Consider the following 13,853-nt stretch of genomic DNA (forward strand, 5'->3'; position numbering starts at 1 on the left):
TTTATTTTGGCTAGTCTTAAATATAATTTTAATTAATATTGTTCAGAAAATATTTTATGACGTCAAAGGCTTGTAGTAATAAAAACACCTACTTAGAAGAGAAAATATGTAAACAAGACAAGAATTATTATATTTTCAGGGGATGATAGTTTCTTTGTATTTATTAACCTTTTCTTTGAAATGAGTTGGATAATTCTGAAACAAAATTATAAATATGTTGCTTACAGGTGAGATCCATCAAACCCATACAGAAATAATTTATTTACAAATTACTTTAAATAAATGTAATGTAATGATAAAATTTTACCACTGAATATTTTTGATGAAACATTGTTCAGTTATAGTTGAATTGTTTGTATTATTATTTAAATTGTAGTTTATTCTGTAGGTGTGAACACTTGATAAATAAATGGGTCTTACCATTTTTGTTAGAGTTTAGGATTCAAGGGTGTTTAATTACAGTGTAGAATACATTTATTGCTCTTTTATAATTGATAGTCATGTAGAATGTTTTGATAGATTACTTGTATATTAACTGTAAAATTATTTATGTTAGTGAAATATGTCAAACCACTGGTGCTGTAACATCTTTCAAAATTCCTTGTATTTGTTCATGTTGCAGTGGGTGTAAAAAGTATATGACCACAATATTTTCCCAAATATATCTTGCACTTTGATTGTTAGAGAAAAAAAAAATTAGCCTTTATACCTTGTATTTTGTATTTACCGAAGGGATTTCCGATACACAAACTACGTTTTCAAAGGTAAGTCACATCAACGTCATCCCATGCCTTCAAAATGGCCTTTTTGACTGATTTAATGTCATGATATTGCTTCCAATTTGCATAAACTTGGTGAGACATCTACCCCCAAACATTCTCAATTGGATTTAAGTCTGGAGAATTGGCATGCCAGTCCATGACATCAACATTCCATTCTTGAAACCAACCGTTAGTTGTCTTGGAAAAATGTATAGATGCATTGTCTTGCTGAAATATGAACCCAGTTCCATAATGCAGTCCTTAGAATTCTGGTTCCCCTCCAGAAACACCACCTTGCTCTTTCCAACGTATGAGAATGCACCCCATATCATAACGGATTTTTCACCGAAACGTCTTCTTGTATAGAGCTGCCTTGCCGCACCTTTTCGATACCAGTACTTCTACAAGCCATGCTGGCCCATCTAGGTTTCATTTTTTCTTGTCTGAAAAGATAACTGACTTCCATTTTTCTCCCAAACCGACGTTCTTGGTCACATATTCCAACGTCTTCAACATATGACATTTCGAGAGAGGCAGGGTACTGTCCCGTATCATGTTTATCCAGTGCCTGTTGTAGATCGTTTAGTAAATCCTCCGTATCTTCCAGTCCGACAGATAGGCGTATCAAATTATCTGTAATTCCATTTTTCAGTCGGTATTCCTCTTCTATCCCGTTGTGACTAATATCAGCTCTATTAGAACAGATACAATTACTTTTATCGCGGTGCACAGGTCAAGAAATTGGTTGCAACATAATTCCTTAAAAACTGAAACGACTACAATGAAACAAACCCTTCACAATTCGAAAATGTGATTGCGACAAATAATATGATTGTAAAACAAAACAGTTCCAACAAATCGTGTAAAGTATCATAAATAATGTTCACTAGTGGAGAAAATCGTAAAAATAATTGACGAAATTGACAATTCCAACATAAGTTGATCTAGTAAACGTAATTCTCGTCAACTTAAACTAACTGAGCGGTAAAAATGAGATGCTTATAATAATTAAAAATCGAGTTTCTTCACCCGCGATGGGACAAATACAGATAGCTCAGTGCGTAGCTGTGTTGTGAACAATAACTTAACGTACGATGTCTGTTCAAAAAATACGCGGACTGACGTCGTAAAACAAAATGTACTTTATTTAGAAGTTACAGGTCTGAGACCCCTTCAAAGTACTCTCCTCCCCAACGCACACACTTATCCCAATGGTGTTTCCACTTGTTGAAACAGTCCTGGTACGCTTCTTTTGTAATGTCCTCCAGCTCCTTCGTCGCATTTGCCTTAATCTCGGGAATCGTTTCAAATCTTCTTCCTTTCAAGGGGTTTTGAGTTTGGGAAACAAGAAAAAATCGGAAGGAGCAAGGTCAGGTGAATAGGGGAAGAACAGTGATCGAGTGTTTGGCCAAAAACTCACGAGTTCTGAGGCACAAATTTCGCAGCAACGCGGTGCATCTTTAATTTTTCGGTCAAAATCTCGTAACAAGATCCAACTGATATCCCACACTCTTCAGCAAGCTCCCTGACAGTCAGACGTCGATTTGGCCGCACCAGGGTGTCGATTTTGTCGACGAGTGGGTCGTCAGTTGACGTGGAAGGACGTCCAGGACGCTCATCATCTTCAATGGACTGTCGACCATCCTTAAAACGTTCATGCCACTTGAAACATGCCGTACGCTTCATTGCAACATCACCGTAAGCCGTGTTAAGCATAGCAAAAGTATCAGTCGCAGATTTTCCAATTTTAACACAAATTTTCACAGCAAGTCGTTGCTCCTTCAGGTCATTCATTCTGAAATCCGCCAAACGAAAAAATTGCACTTCACTTAAAACCGCGTAGCTAATACACAAATGAAGATATCTGCAATCGGGAAATGGCGTCGTAATCAGCTGATCTATGCGAACCTAGCGACACCAAGCGGATTACCCTGGAACCAACTGGAGCCGCGCAATTCAAACAGTCCGCGTAATCTTTGAACAGCCCTCATATAACGTATATGTGTTATTCGCAAGATAGCAAAAGAAAAAGAACTAAAAAATTCCTAATTATAGTTTGGAATATAATCGCTATCTTTTGCCAAATTCAACGTTTGGTACTACTTTGTGTAACATAGTCTGATAACGGAAACTATTTACCTGCTGTTCTGTAGGATAGCTGTATTGTGTCTTAAACTTTACCTTGTATACGTGGCGGTATGTTTACGACTGTCGTATACCTTTGATCCAGAGTTATTATTGGTCAGTTACAGAGAGCAGATGAATTTTATACGTAGTTTTAACGTTTGTAGACAGACTCCTTCCTGTCCTGGGAGAGTTAAAAGTCGGAAATTTATGTCTGATTTGTCTGATTAATTCTGATGACTGTATTTATCCACTGGCCATCATTTCGAGCCATCTGTTCATTTCCCTTTTGTTTTATTTAAATATAATTTATGCATTTATTTCGTTTTTAACTTCACAACGATAACCCAATAGTCTTTTACCACCTTTGTGATCGACATGGCCAGGCGGTTAAGGCGCTCGACTCGTAATCCAAGAAGCGGGAGTTCGAATAACTGTCACACCAAACATGATCATTCTTTCAGCCGCACGGTCGTTATAAAGTACGGTTAATCCCACTATTTGTTTGTAAAAGAGTAGTCAATGAGTTGGCGGAGGGTGTAATGACAGGCTGAGTTACCTCTAGAATTATGCTGATAAATTAGGGAAGACTAGCGCAGATAGCCCTCGTGTATCTTGGAGCGAAATTCATAAAACAAACAAATATTTTCTCCGTGACAGTTAAAACCTCAAACCGGACTTTGCCTCTTTAATTCTACTGATAACAAATCACTGATACAGAGTCTGTTTTTCTGTGTAAAGGATTCCGAATCTCCAATTGTTTCAATAATCAGGTATCTCTGTTATATTTTTGCTTCCATTTTACACCAAGCTTCGTCTGTTTAACTCCATCAATAGCAAATCACCTTTGTAGATCCTGTCCTGCATGCAGGATCCAAAATTTTAGTAACTGCGAGAATCAGGTATCTGTGTTCTTGGATTATTATAGTCTTACTGGTATAATCCTTTAGGTTTATTGTTTGGTACTTTCGAAGTATGGGTTTTCTTTAACGTGTAAATTATATGATTGATGTTACAACCTAAACATCTATGTTCAATTAAAAAAAGAAAAGAGTTTTACTTACGGTATTTCTACGAGATTTGCTACGCAGCCCAAGCTTGCAGCTGAATTAAATATTCTGAGATTGTTAACGAAGGTCTTGGCTTCTTCCTTTCCTCCTGTGATGTAAAAACTGATTATTCCACTAAATCCTCCTCACTGTTTCTTGGCGACATCGTGTTGAGGATGACTTTCTAGCCCTAAAGAAAGTAAGGTTTAAGCTACCATCTTAACTCACTCATTATTTAACAGATAATAAGTAAACATTATACGGTCCTGAAGTTTAAAAGAAGAATATTATGTTTGACACAGTCGCACTATTAAAAATATTAATGCAATCTTACAATAAAATTTTCACTAATACCTCACGTCAAAAAGCATTTCCAACTGTAATACTGTTAACACTAGCAGGTGCGAAATACATTGATTTGAATTAAAACTGTTTCTTAAATCAGTGATACAAAGACATCTCTGTTCTGATTTTGAACTATAAATATATTTACTTTTAAAAAATCAGATGGTCAAGCACTAAAGTTTCAAGTTTTTGACAGAATGAAAGGTGTTAATAACTGGGCTGTTAACACGTGAGAAATAACTATAATGAAACAGGATGAAAGGTAATGTAATGAAAGTTAGCTGAGAACAATAAAGCTTCTCAACAGTCTCTTGTTTTGACTCTGAGCCAGCATGGTCAGGTGGGTTAAAGCGTTCGACTAGTAATCTGAGGGTTGCGGATTCGAATTTCCGTCAAACCAAACATGCTCGCCCTTTCAGCCGCAGGGGGCGTTATAATTTACGATCAATCCCACTATTCGTTGGTAGAAAAGTAGCCCAAGACGAATTCTTCAAAAATGACGTATTCTATTATTTTTCACTTTATTAATTACATTGACCTGTTCAGTGCCGTAGACGAGATAACTCGCTCAAGCCGATCGGTGATACAGTGCCACGGACGAGTTAATTCGTTCTTAATAATACCTAACTTCAACGCTAGTTGTCAGCACCATACATGCATTTGATCTACTTACAAATTGTTTCACTTTCAATCCAAATTAGTACGCTGTTGTTTTTTAAACAATAAACATATTGCTGAAATTATCACTCTATAATATAAACCTACATCAACAACAACCCTCGTCGTAAATAAGGATGTAATACTAAGATGTCGTTAATTAGATAAGTGTATCTTAACACTAACTAGTCTTAACCTGTTGACTACCAAGTATTTCAGCTGCTACGGCAACTCCAAACCAAGTTCAAAATACAACTAATGCTTCCTAGTTTTAATTAATCACACCAAAACATGGAAGCGCTTCTACATGGAGGTTAACAGGCGTTAAATATTCACTCACCTGGATAGAGAACCTTCTTCACCATCGGGTGTCCTTCCAAAAAACAAGCAATATCTAAAGCATATTTTTCGTGCTGACACATTCTTACTGGTAAGGTCTTCAACCCACGACAGACGAGATAACAATCAAAAGGTGATGGAACCGGACCAAGTGCTGAAAAAAGTGTGTTTGTCGTAGTATTATAGGTGCATAGAAAGCTTTTGTTTTCATTTCTGGTGCGAGGTGTGTATATGTATTTATCACTAATGAATTTACGATCACGTCTTTTATTGTGGAAAACAATATATCATAAAGATTTGCTTTAGTTTTCATCGTTTAAATGTTCAAATCTCCTTAATGTTACAAGAATTCACAGAGTAAAAAGTTGAACTTAAAAACTGTACTTTATTTGATTTCTGTGAAAGAAAGAATATTGCTTGTTTTTCAGACTTTATACAGAATATATATATATATGTGTGTGTTCAATATTTTATTGTAATAATGCTTTGACGAGAAAGTTAATTACGTTATGTTTGATCGTTGTAAAATACGTAAAAGTGACTATTTATTAGATATGTTCGTAAGATGTTATCTCTTTCTTCGACTTATTTGGGATAAGTCCTGTTTCCGGCTTGTTAAAATAATAAAGTCTCTCTTTCCTACAAAAAAAACACAAGAGGTGGTGCAGTACATGTTTGGGCAGCTATTCATCATTATGAGAAAAACAGATCTTTATATTCTCTAGGGAAGCCAATGGCGCCTCTTACAGGCATCGCATCGAAAAGATATTTTTGCCATATGTCAGGGCAAGGTTTAATGATAACTATGTGTTCTAGGATGACAATGATACTGCTCACAGTGCACATATTGCACCGTGTTATCTTTACCAAAAAGAAATTACAAGATTCCCTTAGCCAGCAAAGTCTCCAGATTGTAAATTCCATTGAGAACTGTTGTGCAGGACTGAGCCAGAAAATTGCTAACAACTACACTAAACTAGTTACCATAGCTGGCTTGCAGTGCATTCTAGTAACGAGTAGATTACATTAATAGCCTCATCTACAGTATGCCACGCCACCTTGCAGAGGTAATTAAGGTACAAGAAGAACCGACCAACTGCTGAATTTTTTATAAGAACTGCTATTTATGTACAGACGCTAACTGTATTAATTTAATGTTATATTTTGGCATTATATATGTTTCAGTAAGGTTTTGTTGTGATAGATAAAATTTTGCATTACACATCTTTCTCCAGGTGTCTGATAAAAGTGCTTATTGTTCTAACAAATCGTTCGTGATGTCCATGGAACCTGCCTCATTACATAAATTAGGTATGTAGATGTTTAATATAGCGTGCTTTTCTCAGTTTCACAGGGCTAAATGTAATTTTTTTCCATCTTCATGATAATATTTTATTTGTTACAAAATATGTAAACATTTTGGCCCAGACTGTAATGTCGAAATTTTAAAATCAGGAGGAACAAAAGATTGAGAAATTTATTCTTTTTAAAATGGTTTACTATTTTCCAGTTATCACAAATATATGTATGTGTAATATATGAAAAATATGCATTAATGATCTCATGGTGAAGCTTTATTTTATTATATCATCGTGATGTTTCGTGCAAAACAAAACAATTCGTCCATGTGGATATATATATATACTCTTCAAAAAAAAGAAACGCAAAAGGCAAAATTTGAGACATATTGTTAACAAGTTTATTCCGGGTAGTTCTTTTGACATGTGTAAACTTTGCACATTCACTGCTAAACATCCAAATTCTGCAAAGGCGAAGTCCACGCTCACTAGTTGAAGTTTAACGTCACTCAACGTCAATAACGATTATGCCCCCCGTGAGCATCAATAACTGCTTGGCATCTCCTGCCCATGGAAGCGATGAAATGACGAATCACATTTTGTGGAATGGCTGTCCACTCAGCCTGCAAAGCTGCTGCAAGCTGATGTAGAGTCTGCAGTTGAGGTTGTCGCCGTCGCAGACGTCGATCCACCTCGTCCCAAAGATGTTCGATGGGGTTTAAATCTGGTGATCTGGAGGGCCAGGGAAGAACGTTGATGTTGTGGTGTCTCAAGAAGACAGTGGTGAGTCGGGCTGTGTGAGGACAGGCGTTGTCATGTTGAAAAACGTCGTTGATGTTCACCATGATGGGTTGCACATGGGGCCTAAGAATTTCGTCGACGGTTGCGTACGGTCTTATCGGAAATTCTACGCAGCCCTGGTATGGTTGAGGCAGTAGACGTCGCAGTGGTGGTCCTATCTCGAAGGTGACGTAATCGGATGTATCGATTTTGTGTAGGCGGGGTCACACGAGGTCTGCCAGATCGTGGACGGTCACAAGTTGATCCATGTTGTTGGTGACGATTCCATAGCCTTGTGATGGTGCTTGGGTGGATATTCACAGCTCTGGCCACATCTGATCGAGATTCGCCTGCTTCCAACGACCAATGGCGTTGTTGCGTTGTGCTTCTGTCAGTCTTGGCATAACTGTATTGCGTGTCGGTGGCTTAACATTGAGCAATGGAAACCGAGAACCCGTCACTTTTATAGGGATTTTGCACATGTTGCACTTGCAGAACATGCAGATCTCTCAAACAAATTTATTGGACACGAATGCGTTTTGGCGAAAAATCTTATGTTTTCCTCCGTTTTCAAAGTGCACAACTTTTATTGTCATTTTGGTCTGACAATCACTGCCTTAGCACGTGTGACATCACATACTCTGAGCTTGTAACGTTATTACATATATTTCTCTTTAAAATAACAAAAATATCCCTTTTGCGTTTCTTTTTTTGAAGAGTATATATATATATATATATATATATAACCTCAAATACATACTACTCAATATTTTCATATCAAAAACAGCGTGAATTTCTATTATGCTTCAGATTCAATTCTTACGTTATAGGTTAATTGACAATAATTGAGTCCTTTCTTAATTTTTTTTTCAAGATACTCGTGATCGTCCTTTTATTTAAACTGTTATCAGTTTTTAAATCGTAAGTGTTACTGGGTGAATATTCAGTAATTTTAGGACACAAATTCGTGAGATTACGTACTTCTTTGGACAGTCTATAATCGACAGTAATTTTACAAAACAAATGGTTGAGACAACTTACTGCGTTGTGCAAAGGATAATCGTTGATATATATCCTTGCTTCTACTCACAATAGATCCCAAAGAGACGTCACAATGAACTGTTATAAATATTCAAAAAGAAACAAATCCACCAGCACCTTATGGTCTTTCACAGACTAACAAGAAATAGAAATAATTACTTTTTTACATCAACAGCTTATGATCTGATTTCTAATGAGGTACAGAAACCATCACTTTTTACACCAACATATTATGATCCTTCACATAGCAATAAGAAATAGAAATACCTCCGGGCTACTGCACACAAAAATGGACTAGATTGCATGACTTTTTTTACCATTTTTGATGAAGAGAAACCAACTTGAAATAAAAATATATCTCAGAACGGCTGGTATGTGTATTAACACTTTTATTGATAAGCAAAGAATAAAGTTTCGACCTTCCTAGTTCATCTTTAGGTTAACAAAAGGAGTTTGCAATTGACCGTTATCGGACACATGTCTTAGTGACGAGAGTATAAACGAGTACGGGATTGTAGGGGGCGTTGCAGCAACTTATACAGGAATTAAAACCAAAATTAAACCAAAATAAAGGAACACTTTTATACCCATACTAATTAATAACCTGACATCCAACTGCAACTTTTACCATATTCAATTATTTTTCATTATTTATCTGTCTATTTAATAATGACTTTCCTGGATTTTTATATACCTCAAACAAACGTACATAGTAAAATTAGCCAAAACAGACGTGATGACATATATATTTATTCAAGTCAAAATTCTGCAAGACAGGTTAAAACCAATATCAAAGAATTAGAACCTCAAAATAAGTCAGTACCTGTTAAGTTTAAACACATCAACTTATAATATGATGTTTTTTTTTCATAGTAACTGTTTAAATACTATTGAAAACATGAAAACAATAAGAACCAAAACGTTCACCTCAAATTACTAGATTCAGTATTATCTTCTAAGTTACCTATCTGACAGCACATCAAATCATAATATCTTTCTGACATTCTCAGAGTAATTGTTATTTGAAACATTAAACATGAAAACACAAACCATCAAAATGTTCACCTCAAATGACTACATTCACTATTATTTGAAATTTTTATTCAGTTTTCAACTGTTCCTCCAGAATGCATTTATGTTTAAAAAACTTCCAATTGTCAAACAGATCGTAACAGTCATCATTTTGCATCCAAAAACACGCTCATATCAATGTTATAACGTCATTGTGATAGACTGGATTTAACACATCAAAATATTTTTTCAGTTCTTCCTCTAATTTTTGGATTGCATTATTCAGATTATTTATTTCACATTTTTTAGTAGCTGTCTGTTTTAGTACATTAGATTCTACAGTTAATGACTTCATTTTTCAACTGGATTCTGCCATTACAGATTTTTGTTCAGCATTGTCTACCAAGACAGTTACATCTTCTTGTAGCTTTCGTTTCACTTAATTGATCCTTGATGGCTATCCATTTTGGGGCCAAAGGCAGAACCTAAATTTTCTGCCTGTATTTCTGTCTAGCACCTACTGCATTCTCTAGGAGAGCTGGTGTGAAATTAGACCTACCACCAATCGATTTAATATGCGCTATTACTCTCCTCTGAGCAACGAGAGAAACCACTTGTATGTTCTCAGTTAAACTTAATTTCGTTATAAAGAACCTCCGCTCCACATTGGATTGTCCAATCGATGTAATTAGTCCAAGTTTAAAAACTTCCCAAACTGTTGAGCTCTAATATGTGTTTCTCTTTTTTACATAATTATGCAGAAACGAATCCACTGACTCATTTTTTAGCAGATCAAAATCTCTAAAATAATGATGATCAGAACTATGGAAAGTTTGTACACTGTCTATAAAATCATAGTATTCTTCTTTGACAGTTTCGCTTGTATCTTCATTCAGATACTGGAGTTCAATCAGCTTCTCTACGGGATTTTGAACTGATGTTTGCAAACATCTGAATTCCAATAACACAGGCATCAGATCCTCAGTCCTGTTATGACCAGTGAAAGCCGAGGTAAAGTAATGTGATACAATGCAAACATCAACAGGACTCCAGTATCTAACATGAATTCCTACTTGTTTCTTATTCAAGCTGCTGTTGTGAGATTCATAGAACGTGAGTACTATTTTATTCGCTTGTTGGAAGCGTGTAGCCAACTGATTGTCAAAATATGGACCAAGTCCAAAGTCTACAAGGTAAGTACACTTGTCTTCAACACATGTTAATTTTTGACCTATAGCGCTGTCAAGAAACATTTGTTTAAATGTCTCAGAAATGTTATTACAACTACTGTAGCTGAATTAGGGTATCACACAATTTACAGCCCAAATAATTTCGGCTCTAAGTACATCGGTATGAGAAATATTCTCAGATATGTTAGCATGTATATACTTATTTATACTGGTACTTGGTTTGTCTTGACTTAAGAATAAAAAAATGCCTAAATTGTTGTTCATATGCTTCAAGTTACTTTTATATTTTTTTACATTCATATATGGATTCACCCATGTTCTTAAGGTCGAAAGTCTTTGCAAAAATGCATACGTTGCAGTGTGCCATTTGTAGGCACTTTCTCAAGACATGTTCTATATAATTCACTCTCTTCCCAGTTCTCGTCATTTTTACACTTCTCAGGCATGATGTGAGAACAATTTAAAAACAGGATCACAATTATTATCATATGATGGCAGGTGTTCCTGAACTGCAAGCAGTTCTTTTCAGGTATTTTAACCATTTTCACAGATTTTGAACCCCCTGTGTAGCTCATAGCGAAAACAACATCAACAGTATACCCTTCCAAACTTTGGTAGTTAAATGCCAAACATTACAAAAACACGTATTTTGATCTGCCATAGTTCGACTAACTTAGGTAGAACGTTCCACAGAGATACTTGCATCAGTTCTCGACAGACCGAAGTAGGTAGATATGAAATTTGTTTCTTTCTTATGACTTTACAAGAGACCAAATTCAAAATATTACAGAGAATTATATTTTTTACCTGCCATTACTCTATATTCTGACCATCTAATTTAGAGTTTACACAAAGGAAATCCGCCAACAATCCCTACACTCTTGAGATTTTTTTCATTTTTTACAGAGTTCAATTATAAAACATTACAATGTATGTAATATGGAGCTCTGAGATTTAGTGACATTTTTTGCACATGGTTCGTTTGTCTGCAATTAAGCACAAAGATACAGAATGTGCTATCTGTGCTCTATCCACCACTCATGTCGAAACCCGGTTTATAACGGCACAACTCTGAAGACAATCCACTGGGCCCCTGAGGGACTTCGGCACATGTAACTATGACAAAGATTTGGTATTAATCGCTAGTATTAATGTTTTGATACAGGCAATGCACAAAATTGCATATACCGCGCTAAAGAACAGATCTTAGTCGCCCAAAACTTACAGTTAAAGTTGTTATCAATGTGCACTTATCTGTTGACACAGAAACATAATGTCTTATATATTATACAGTCATAATTTAGTGTGCTGTAACAGACCTTAGCCATAAAGAAGTCTTAAATTCATAATGAGCTAAGTGTCTTTCCTTCCGAAGTTGTAGTTTATGTCTTTTCACCTTCCTTGAATAACACGTTCTTGAAATCTACTGATTTATAAAGATCTTATCAAATAAAATGGATGGGGGGACCTTTCTAATAATCAACTTCTTCACTATCTTTAAACTTTTGGCAATAGCCATCGTTCAAATATCACCCTGTACAAAACAATTCACTGTGTATAAGAAACTATTTTCAAAGGTTTGAAAAGTGGGATTGACCGCACATATTAACGCCCTCACGGCTGGGAGGGCAAGCATGTTTTGGCGCGACGCGTGCGCAAACCCGCGACCCTCGAATTACGAGTCGCACGCCTTACGCGCTAGGCCATGCCAGGCGGACGTTTAAAGAATTGAGTAATATAAATTAAATATTCATATTTTAGGCAATAACTGGAGCTACGTTACGTATACGTCTAGTGTATTTTGCTTTTCAGAAAAGGAGCATTCAAACTAACGTAATATTAGATACATGGTGGTGGCTGTGAGCCAAAGTATAGTTGAAAGACGGGTGATATAAATTGAAGTGTCGTAAGTTGCTAGAGGGCGATAACTAATGTTGTATATTTCATAAGCAGTCACTGTTGTGATATCGAATAAGATAATGAGTTAAATTTAATGATTAAAGCTTCAAATAGACAAAGAAACATAGAAACAATAAACTATTATGTCTTCCACTTTATCAAAATAAGTTTATCTGTATGTTAAGATGTCTTCACTAGAACCTGTTCTGCGAGCACCCGAGGGCTGCCTAACGATGTTGACAATCATCTTCACCAAGTTTAATCTCAGAAGGATATTTCCTTCTTCATTTATTGTTTAAAAAGGACCTGTTAGCTTTTGCTTATCAGTTATTGGTACCTACCTCCAAACACGTCATCTAAGGAAAGAATATGGTCCCCATTAGAGAGCAAACAGACCACGGCTGTAATGGCTATAATTCCCGACGTAAAACAAAAGCTATAAATAACGTAATCACAATTGTTAATATATATATATTATATATTATGACCATATAATTTTTCCTCAAAGAAACACATAACTATCCATTCTGATTTTTTTCATATAAATGATTGTTTGTTTTGAAATTTCACTCAAAGCTAAAGAGCTACCTGCATTAACCGTCCCTACTTTAGCAGCGTAGGACTAGAGGGAAGGCAACTAGTCATCCCCACCCATTGCCAACTCTTGGACTACTCATTTACCAACGAATGGTGGGATTGATAGTCACGTTATAACGCTTCCACAGCTGAAAGGGCGAGCATGTTTGGTGCAACGGGGATTCGAACCCGCGACCCTTAGATTACGAGTCGAACACCTTAAACCACCTCACCATGCTGGATCTACATAAATAATTTATCTGTTTATTTTTTAAATTTAGATAAAAGTAGACCCCTGGTCATACAGAGGTATATCTACGAAACTACAAAGTTCGAATCCGAGTTTTGATACCCGTGGTAGGCAGAACATAGCTCTTTGTGTAGCTTTATACAAAAACTAAAATGAAATATTTTTGTGTACACTTTTAAGTTATACTGTTGAGTTTTTTTTAGATATATTTTAAAAGTGGTGTATTGACAACTACGAGACTTTTTAAATATATCTTGCTTTAATGAATTCTTTTTGCTATGGACGAATAATGTAGGTGTTTTATTTCCACTTAAATAACTATGACATGTATTATCAGTGCAGAGTAATACAGCAAATACAGGAATTCTTAAGAACCTCAAAATTCAACACTGCAAAACGTTTAATGTGCGAGCGTATGTAGTGAGGATATTTTTATATTTAAAAAACAGGAATATAAGATTTTAGTTTGAACTATTTTCCTTCTGCTAAAAGGAACTTATGAGAGTTTCTTCATTTTAAAGACACCAAATACT

General features: G+C 35.8%; 1 protein-coding gene and 1 long non-coding RNA gene across 3 annotated transcripts in view; both read left to right on the top strand.

Annotated features, from left to right (window-relative positions):
- Nucleotides 1-13,853, top strand: part of LOC143232552 (mitofusin-2-like) — a 99,800-nt gene that overhangs the window by 40,650 nt on the left and 45,297 nt on the right. The window lies entirely within an intron of this gene.
- The window catches only part of LOC143252417 (uncharacterized), a 29,424-nt gene that overhangs the window by 6,066 nt on the left and 9,505 nt on the right, over nt 1-13,853 (top strand). The window contains exons 3-4 of one of the 2 annotated variants that reach the window (XR_013028989.1): nt 6,511-6,586; nt 10,302-11,466. This is a non-coding gene — a long non-coding RNA (uncharacterized LOC143252417). Of the gene's footprint in view, nt 1-6,510; nt 6,587-10,301; nt 11,467-13,853 lie in introns of those variants that run through there. The other variant, XR_013028985.1, reaches the window with a different exon arrangement.

This window comes from Tachypleus tridentatus, chromosome 1, assembly GCF_004210375.1.
Source record: "Tachypleus tridentatus isolate NWPU-2018 chromosome 1, ASM421037v1, whole genome shotgun sequence".
Taxonomy (NCBI): domain Eukaryota; kingdom Metazoa; phylum Arthropoda; class Merostomata; order Xiphosura; family Limulidae; genus Tachypleus; species Tachypleus tridentatus.